General features: G+C 51.8%; 1 protein-coding gene across 1 annotated transcript in view; it reads left to right on the top strand.

The window, feature by feature from the left end:
• Positions 1–4,940: 4,940 nt before the first annotated feature.
• The window catches only part of CARD9 (caspase recruitment domain family member 9), a 496,386-nt gene continuing 493,185 nt past the window's right edge, over positions 4,941–8,141 (top strand). The window contains exon 1 of the mRNA XM_069609572.1: positions 4,941–5,050. The gene's annotated coding sequence lies outside the window, so the exon portion shown is untranslated. The remainder of the gene's footprint in view (positions 5,051–8,141) is intronic.

Genomic DNA, 8,141 nt, shown 5'->3' with positions numbered 1-8,141 from the left:
TTTTGAAAGCAGGCAATGGCTCGGCAGCAACGTGCGGCTCATATAGGAAGTATGATCATATATACAATATGAATGTAGGGGGTCCGGGGCACGGAGGTGTGGGTCTTACCACACATGAGGTGAAGTGGTTGCTGTGGTCTGTCCAGTAGGTCTATTCTGCTCGAGTGGGTTGCCGAGCGATTCAGTTGCTGCTGGCAGTAGATTAGGGCTCGTGGCAGAGGGAGTAAGGCTCCTGCCCTCTCCTCAGCTGGGCGACGCGGCTTCATATCATCATGTTCAATACTCATGTCAGCCTAAAGTGTTAGAAAAGGCTTAATTTTGGAATCTTGTCAGCGGCGGAAGTATTTCAGAACACTATATGAGGCGCCATGGCAGGACTGCATGGGACATTGAATGTGAGCAATGACATCCTGATCTGTGCAAAATCTGAAGGAGAGCACCTTGAATGCTTGGAAGCAGTGCTGGAAAGAAAACAATCCCTGGGACTAACACTCCACCGTGAAAAATGTGAATTCCACAAAAAGGAAATAGAATTCTTCAGGCTCATCTTCCAAGAAGGAGGATTATCGGCTGACCCAGCCAAAATAAGGGACATACAGGAAGCTAAGGCACCATAGACCATCTCTGAGGTAAGGAGTTTCCTAGGAATGGTCACTTACTGTGGCCGATTCATAAAGGACCTGGCAACCCTTTCAGAACACCTAGGCAACCTCTCCAAACAATCCACCATGTGGAAATGGACACCGCCGGAGCAGAAGTCGTTCGACGACATCAAGGCAGCCCTATCCAAAGATTGCACCTTGGCCTTTTTTGACCCGGGGAAGGACACAGAAATTAAGGTTGATGCCAGCCCTTTCGTGTTGGGCGCTGTACTCACCCAAGCCAGCCGGGATGGAACCCCAAGAACTGTTGCCTATGCCAGTCGGGCATTATCCCAAACAGAGCAGCGATACTCTCAGATCGAGAGGGAAGCCCCAGCACTGCTGTGGGGAAGCCGTCATTATCATATATACATATATGGGAATCCGGTCCAAGTAGTGACAGATCATAAGCCCCTGCTCCCCATCATGGCGATGGGTCCGGCGAATCCTCTGCCGCGCATCAAGAAATGCCTGCTAGTGCTGCAGGAATATGGGGTGGATCTGATATATCGACCTGGATCAAACAACGCTGCCAATTACCTGTCCAGGCATCAGGTGACAAAAGTGAGGATGCAAAGGAAGGCATCTCAGAGACTGAACAGTACATGAAAATGGTCCCAGCCGGGACCATCCCCAAGTCCATGGGAGTTGATGAGCTGAGATCAGCGTCAATGAATGACAGCTGATTCCAAATCCTAAAAGACGCCATAGTGCCGGGACAGTGGAGAACAGTTTTAGAAGATCTAGGAAGCAGAACTCAGGAAGCCAGATCGACGCTAGAACAATTATGAAAGGTCAGACACAAACTGACATTCACAGAGGATGGTGGTGGTGCCTGCAGAACTAGTGGAACAAGTAATAGCGCTGGCACACCATGGGTATCAGGGAGCTGCAAAGACAAAAAGCTGCCTCTGACAAAAGGTGTCGTTCCCTGCTATTGAGCAAAAAGTATAGGAATTCATACAAGCTTGCATATGGTGCCAAGTGACCGCACTGAGACACAAGGAGCCTGCCATACAGTGCATGCCAAGAAACAAGGAGTGTTCACATGGACTTCGGCTCCGCGCGTCGTGACTCTCACTTCCTCGTGATGGTGGACCAATGATCCTGATAGCCAGAGGTTGAGTTTGCACCCTCGGTGGCCCTCCACGGTGTAGTGCCGGCTTTGGAAAAGATATTTGTCACGCATGGGTTCCCCAAAACGATCTGTTCTGACAACGGCTCACTGTCCCAGAGCTCCGGATTTGAAGAGTTCTTGGCAGTGTGAGAAACCAGAAGGTGTCTCACCAACTAGTTCCTGGGGTTCTCGCTCTCAGGTGGCCAGGGCACGGTCATCGCCTTTGGATCCGGACCCTGGGGGTGGATCAGTGTGGGAGGATTACCTGGACGAGGGGTCTTCGAGAAGTGGGGGTGAGGCAACCGACGGCGAGACATGGTATTCCCCCTTTTTTTGTTTATCTGATACATCCTATTTTTTAGGATCTTCTGAAGTCCCCTTCTTCGCCCCCCTTTTTACACAAACACTGGACCAAGGAAGAGGGTGACAGAGAGCGACCAGACCAACTCTCTCACATCGTATTGGACATGGCACGTTAATCGGGTCAGGCAAAGTCAAGCACTTTATTCTAAGTGCATACACCTAATACCAATTAGCTCTCCTCACACAAATAAAAGGCAACAGCTATTGACACACTCTGAGCAAGGCGGAACACGCGTACAAGCCGAACTTCCGGGACCAAGGCACACATACTGGAGCAGAGCAACGACCAAGGGATGAGAGCAGTGGGTCGGAAACCCCATGAGTTCCCTACTGGAGGCCATTGCCTCCGACAGGCCACATAAGGGTGAATGGCCGAGTTGAGGAGGCATGATTAAGCCTGTGGTACTAACCTTGACTCGTAAATAGGAATTAGCAAAAAGAAGAGACGCACACAGCCGGTGAGTAGGCGAGCAACCTGAGAGACCAGTGTGTGTTAATGCGAATTACATAGCAACATTATATCGCAAATGAAGGCTGCACGCGTGTGAATGAAACGCAGACCTGTGAATGAAATTTTAAACAAGGACAGCTGTGAGATCAGTGATACTAAGTAACAAAGTGGTCCAGTTAAAAGAAGTAGTCCACTCAAAAGTCTCTGTGAAAGGTCTGAGCCCGGGGGAGGTGGACCTTTGTGAACTTTGTGTTGAGTTGTACTTTGACGTAAGAGGTCTGAGCCCGGCAGAGGGGACATATGTGAACTGTGATGTGAGAAGTCTGAGACCGACAGAGGGGGACCTCATGAACTGTGTGGTGAAAGGTCTGAGCCCAGCAGAGGGGGACCTTTGTGAACTTTGTGTTGAAGAACTAATTTTTGAAAGACAAGAAAAGAGACTTTGACGTGGAAGGCCAGGCGGGGCTCAATCCTGTTTTTTTAGAACTGTTTATAGTGTTTGAAACCGAGCCATACTGTGTCAGCCTACCTACAGGGACAGCCTTACTCCATGAGGTATAATGTGAGGAGGAGTGCTGGTTCAACCCCATTTAATATTTTTGAACACTGATTTTTCCTTTGCATACATTTATCCTCGTTTCACTTTTTGTATAAGAGATAGGACAGGCATCAGGTTTTGTTAGCATAGGCAATTTTGATTTGACAGACTCAACTAGGACTGTTTTGTTTATCGTTTGATAGTTGGGACTACTCCCATCTTAGCTATCGGGCAAAGTAGGAGTTACTCCACTCCCAACATTTTCAATAAAGGTTTTACAAATTGTATCCATTGTGTCAGTGTCATACTTGTGATACCATGCCTCCCCTACAGCAGAACGAGTGATCAGACACCGGAAAATTACCCCTATATGGCTACGTGCTAAACTAGACATTCCGAATTGCTCAAAGCCAAGGACGGTGTGAAAAGAAAGCACGATTTCAATTCTTGCTGGAATATCGAACTACCGTACATTGTTCGACCCGAGGTAGCCCCTGCAGAGGCACTATTACAGTGATGTCCTCCCATGCTTCTCCCCAAAATTGTGGGGAGGACCCCAGGCACCATAGACAACAACGCTGTTCGCGTTCACAGAGAGACGCTGATCGAGTGAGAAAACGCACAGTGAGGTCTATCGGAACATGACTTTGCAGTGGGGGATACCATCCTAGTGAGGACCCGGAACCCGGCAGGGAAGATGTCGCTAATCCACTAACCCACACCCCTCAATGTGGTCAATGTACATGGTCACAAATAACAGCCGCAGACAAGGATGGGCAAGTGACCTGAAACTCCAGCTTCTTCTGCCGACTATTGGAACGACCGCGGCAACGGAAAGAGCAGCGCGGAGGCAGGGTGAGTAGTGCAGCTCACCTGGAGATGACCAGCGAGATGGAGGAGGACTACCACGATTGGACTCCTCCAGAGAGAGAAGGACAGTTGTCCAGTGGGTCTGGCCAACAGGTAGGAGATGGGCTGAGCATAGAGAGAGAGCGCTGATACCTTGCCTGTGAGTACCGGTGCCAACCGGCATACCTACGGGACTACGACCTGGGCACCTGAACTGTATGTGGTTGTCCGACTAGGAGGACTGGTCAGTGAAAGCAAAAGCCATGTGCACATGTTTCTGATGTACTGGGAGGTTTTCAATTGGTTAGTTCTAAGTTGTGTTTGGAATGTTATGGAAAGTTCATAGGAGTTTTATGTCATGTGACCACCCGCTGTGATAAAACATGCCACGGCTGGCGTAAATAAATAAATATGGCCCTGCTTGCCGCCATTAGGCAATCTGGACCGGGGAACTTCAGCAACCACATCGCTGTCAGTGTCATTATTGTGGTTGGCGCGCAGTGTGGCCCACGTGCGTTTGCAGTGCAGTCTCTGGCATGTGTGTGCCCCTACGCACGCACACAAAAGTTTGTTGTGATATCAGATGTTGTCACTACATATGCATGTAAGGGACACCCGGAAATCTTTTCACACCCTAATAAAAACAGGTGGTATTTGAAATAATAAAACAAAACAAAAATCCCTGACAGTTTCGTGTACAAGATTTTTCATAGTTGCACTATACGGATAGTTAATTAGGTGAAAGGTGTGTAGTGGATACTTTATGTTGTAAATCTCTCACGCTCTCAAACGCACACATCCCGGAAGATGACTTTGTTTTGACGTCGTTTCACTGGAAACTGCACTGTAATTAGTCTCACCCGCCCCCCACTCCCGCGGTTGTGGTCCGATGTGTCAACACGCCACCGGGTGCCAGTCTTCCAATTGTGGGATTAAAAGAAGGTTTACTACCCGCGAGACCAGGAAGCCCCGAATCGAGAAGTGGCTCTAGCCGGCCACGCCCATAAAGTGGCACGAGCTCCTGCGCAGCGACGGAAAGCCGAGAGAGCCGGCGTGCGTGACGGACGGACGGACGGGCGCAGCGCAGGCAGGTAAGTCGCGCGCGGCACAGGGAGCAGAGGTTGACGTTCCAGCGCAGCAGCTTTTCGTCTATTATTCTGACATTACATAGATTTGCTACTGCAAAGTAACGAGGATGATTGTGCTTTGGAACCTGGAGATAGGAGTTTGTTAGAGAACGTAGGCACAGGCTAATGCCGAAGACTTGGCGAATATGCGCTGCAGAAAATACCAGCTGTTCACATTATCATTAATGTTGTTGCCTAGGGATCTAGGCCCAAATGAAGGACGCACACACGGAGAGATAAGAGGAACTTCTTTATTCTTTCACAACCAAACTGGAACTGGCACTCGCAGCGCACGTGCCCCATAACCCCCTTGCCCAGTCAAACTCCGCCTTTCCAACGGAGGGGGCTCACGAGCGTTAACCCCTTGAGTCCCGGGTAACACTACCCCCGGACAATATGTCCAAACATCAACTTGACACGCTGTGTCTCAACAAATAACTCAACACTCTTCAACAAGTCTCATCGGCTTCTTTATGAGCCGTCTCGGCCTCTCACCTCGAGTCCCCAGATCAGGCTCCTCTTCAATCACTTCACTCTGGGCCATGTCCCGGGGGTCCCCTTCCGGGGGAAACCACTCATCATCCCTCGGCATCCGTGGTTCCGGTGAAAGTGCCCTTTGGGTTCCTTCCGTGGGCTCTCTCCTTGTATATGGCCTGAACTGCTGACAGTTTCTGGTGATGGTCCTGTTCTCATCTTCCGCCGTCACCATCGTGCCTTTCATGGCAACAATCCTCATGGGGCTTGGAGCAAACCGCGGGTCTGTCTTCCTGCTTGCCGGCTGCTGTACCAGGACTTCGTCTCCCACCTGGAGCTCCGGCAGCACCGCTCCTCTTCGTGCATCGGTGCGACGCCTCGCAACCTCTTTTGCCACCGCATCTCTCTGGAGCAGATCTTGGTCGGCCGGCTCAGCCTGCACCGTACTCCTCGGGATGCGAGTTCGCACCACATATCTGAACATGAGCTCTGCAGGCGTCTTATTTGTGACCTCGTGAGGAGTGTTCCTGTAGTCTCTTAACAAGCGGCATAGCGCTTGGTGTGTATCAACGGCGTCCAGCCGTGCCCTCTGAATGGTCTTCTTAATCGATCCCATAAATCGCTCCGCCATTCCATTAGCCTGGGGGTGACGTGGTGTGATCTTCATGTGCCTGAACCCCAGGTGCTCTGCCAATGTCCCAAATTCGTGTCCACAGAACGGTGGTCCGTTGTCGGATTTGACCCACTTGGGGATCCCCCACTCACTAAAGACCTCTTCTATCGTTGCCGCAACTTGAGAGAACGCTGTGGAACTGACTCTCTTGGCAATCGGGAATCTTGAGTGTTCATCCACGAAGAGCAGAATGTAGTCGCCCGCTTCAGTGGGCCCGTAAAAATCCATGGCTACTCGTTCCCATGGGTGCTCAGGTATTTGAGTGTGTTGGAGCGGGGGCGGACGTTCTGCAGGGGCTGTGCACTGGCAGGCGTGGCAGTTCTTCACCCACTCGTCCACAGCTGCGTCCAGGAAGGGGAACCACACATGGCATCTGAGCTGCTTCTTTGTGTTCTCCGCTCCCCTGTGACCTTCGTGCGCTATGCTGACCACCTCGCTCCTGAGTGTGGCAGGGATGGCGATCCTGCACCCTCTGAGCAGAATGTTATCGTCCTTTACCGCCAGTTCACCATGGACCCTGGCTAGCCGTTCGATTTCTTGCTTGTTCACGCCCGGGTGAGCTAGGGTGGCTCTCTGGTGATCTTTCCACTTGTTGGCCGTCGTGAGGCTGATCGCCAGGGCTGTCGTGGGATCGGCTGCCGATGCGGCCGCTACCCTTTCAAGTGATAGTGCCGGGGGCAGCGCCTGAGCCGCCACATATTGCACATACGCAACGTCACCCTTCCGTGCCAGCGGGGCCCCTACTGGGTGTCGGGAGAGGTAGTCAGCGGGGTTAAGGTCGCCCCCCGGGCGGTGTACGATATCGTAATCATATTCCTGGAGGCGGATGCCCCACCTCTCGATCCTCGGTGGCATCTTGGTATGCGGGTTCCCAAACAATGAGAGGAGTGCCTGATGATCGGTGATCAGCGTAAACTTCTTTCCGATTATAAAGTTATGAAAATGCTCACACGCCCAGACGGCTGCCAAGCTCTCCTTCTCGGCTTGGGAGTAGGCTAGTTCAGGTGTTGATAGCGCTCGGCTCGCGTATGCAATCACGTGTCTGGGGTTAACATCCGCGCCACTGGTTTGGGCCAGAATGGCGCCGAGGCCTACGGGGCTGGCGTCGACTACCACCTCGGTGTGCCACTGTGGGTTAAAATATGCGAGGCGATGAGCCTCGGCGAGGGCTTGCTTGATGTCCGCGAAAGCCTGTTGGCAGGCCTGTGTCCATTCAAACGGCGACTCCTTCTGTAGCAGTTTCCTCAGCGGGTCTGTGATGGAGGCATAGTGGGGGATGTACCTCGCACAGTATCCTGCCATGCCAAGGAACGAGCGGACGTCCGCCACTTGTCGGGGCTCGGCAAGGTTGGTGATCGTCTCGACCTTCTCAGGGTCAGGCAGCATGCCGTCCTTGGAGAAGATATGTCCAAAGAACTTGAGTTTTGTTCTGCTGAACCGGCATTTTGATATGTTGAGCGTGAGGCCGGCACTCTGAAGGGCTTCGCATGTGTCGTGTAGAGCCCTGTCATGGGATTCCTTGGACGATCCAAAGACGAGAATGTCGTCGCTGTAATTGAGAGCCCCCTTGATAGGTCGGATGATCTGGCGTATAGTTTCCTGGAAGATCTCAGCGGCAGATGAGATTCCAAAGTTCAGCCTCCGGTATCTAAAGAGCCCATCGTGTGTCGCAAACGTGGTTATGGGCCGGGAATCAGGGTGGAGCTCCAGCTGATGGTATCCCTGATTTAAGTCCAGTTTGGAGAACATTTGGGCACTGTTCAGCAGCACAATCATGTCCTCAATACATGGTCCCGGGTGTCGCTCCCGTTGAATCGCCGTGTTGGCCACCCGCATGTCCACACACAAGCGGATCTTACCCCCTTCCTTGGGTACCACCACAAGGGGGGACACCCACGGCGTCGGCCC

Source organism: Ambystoma mexicanum, chromosome 8 (assembly GCF_040938575.1).
Source record: "Ambystoma mexicanum isolate Mex_15411 chromosome 8, UKY_AmexF1_1, whole genome shotgun sequence".
In the NCBI taxonomy this organism is placed as follows: domain Eukaryota; kingdom Metazoa; phylum Chordata; class Amphibia; order Caudata; family Ambystomatidae; genus Ambystoma; species Ambystoma mexicanum.
Note: the sequence above shows the minus strand (reverse complement) of the source record. Positions and strands in the feature narration are given on the sequence as shown.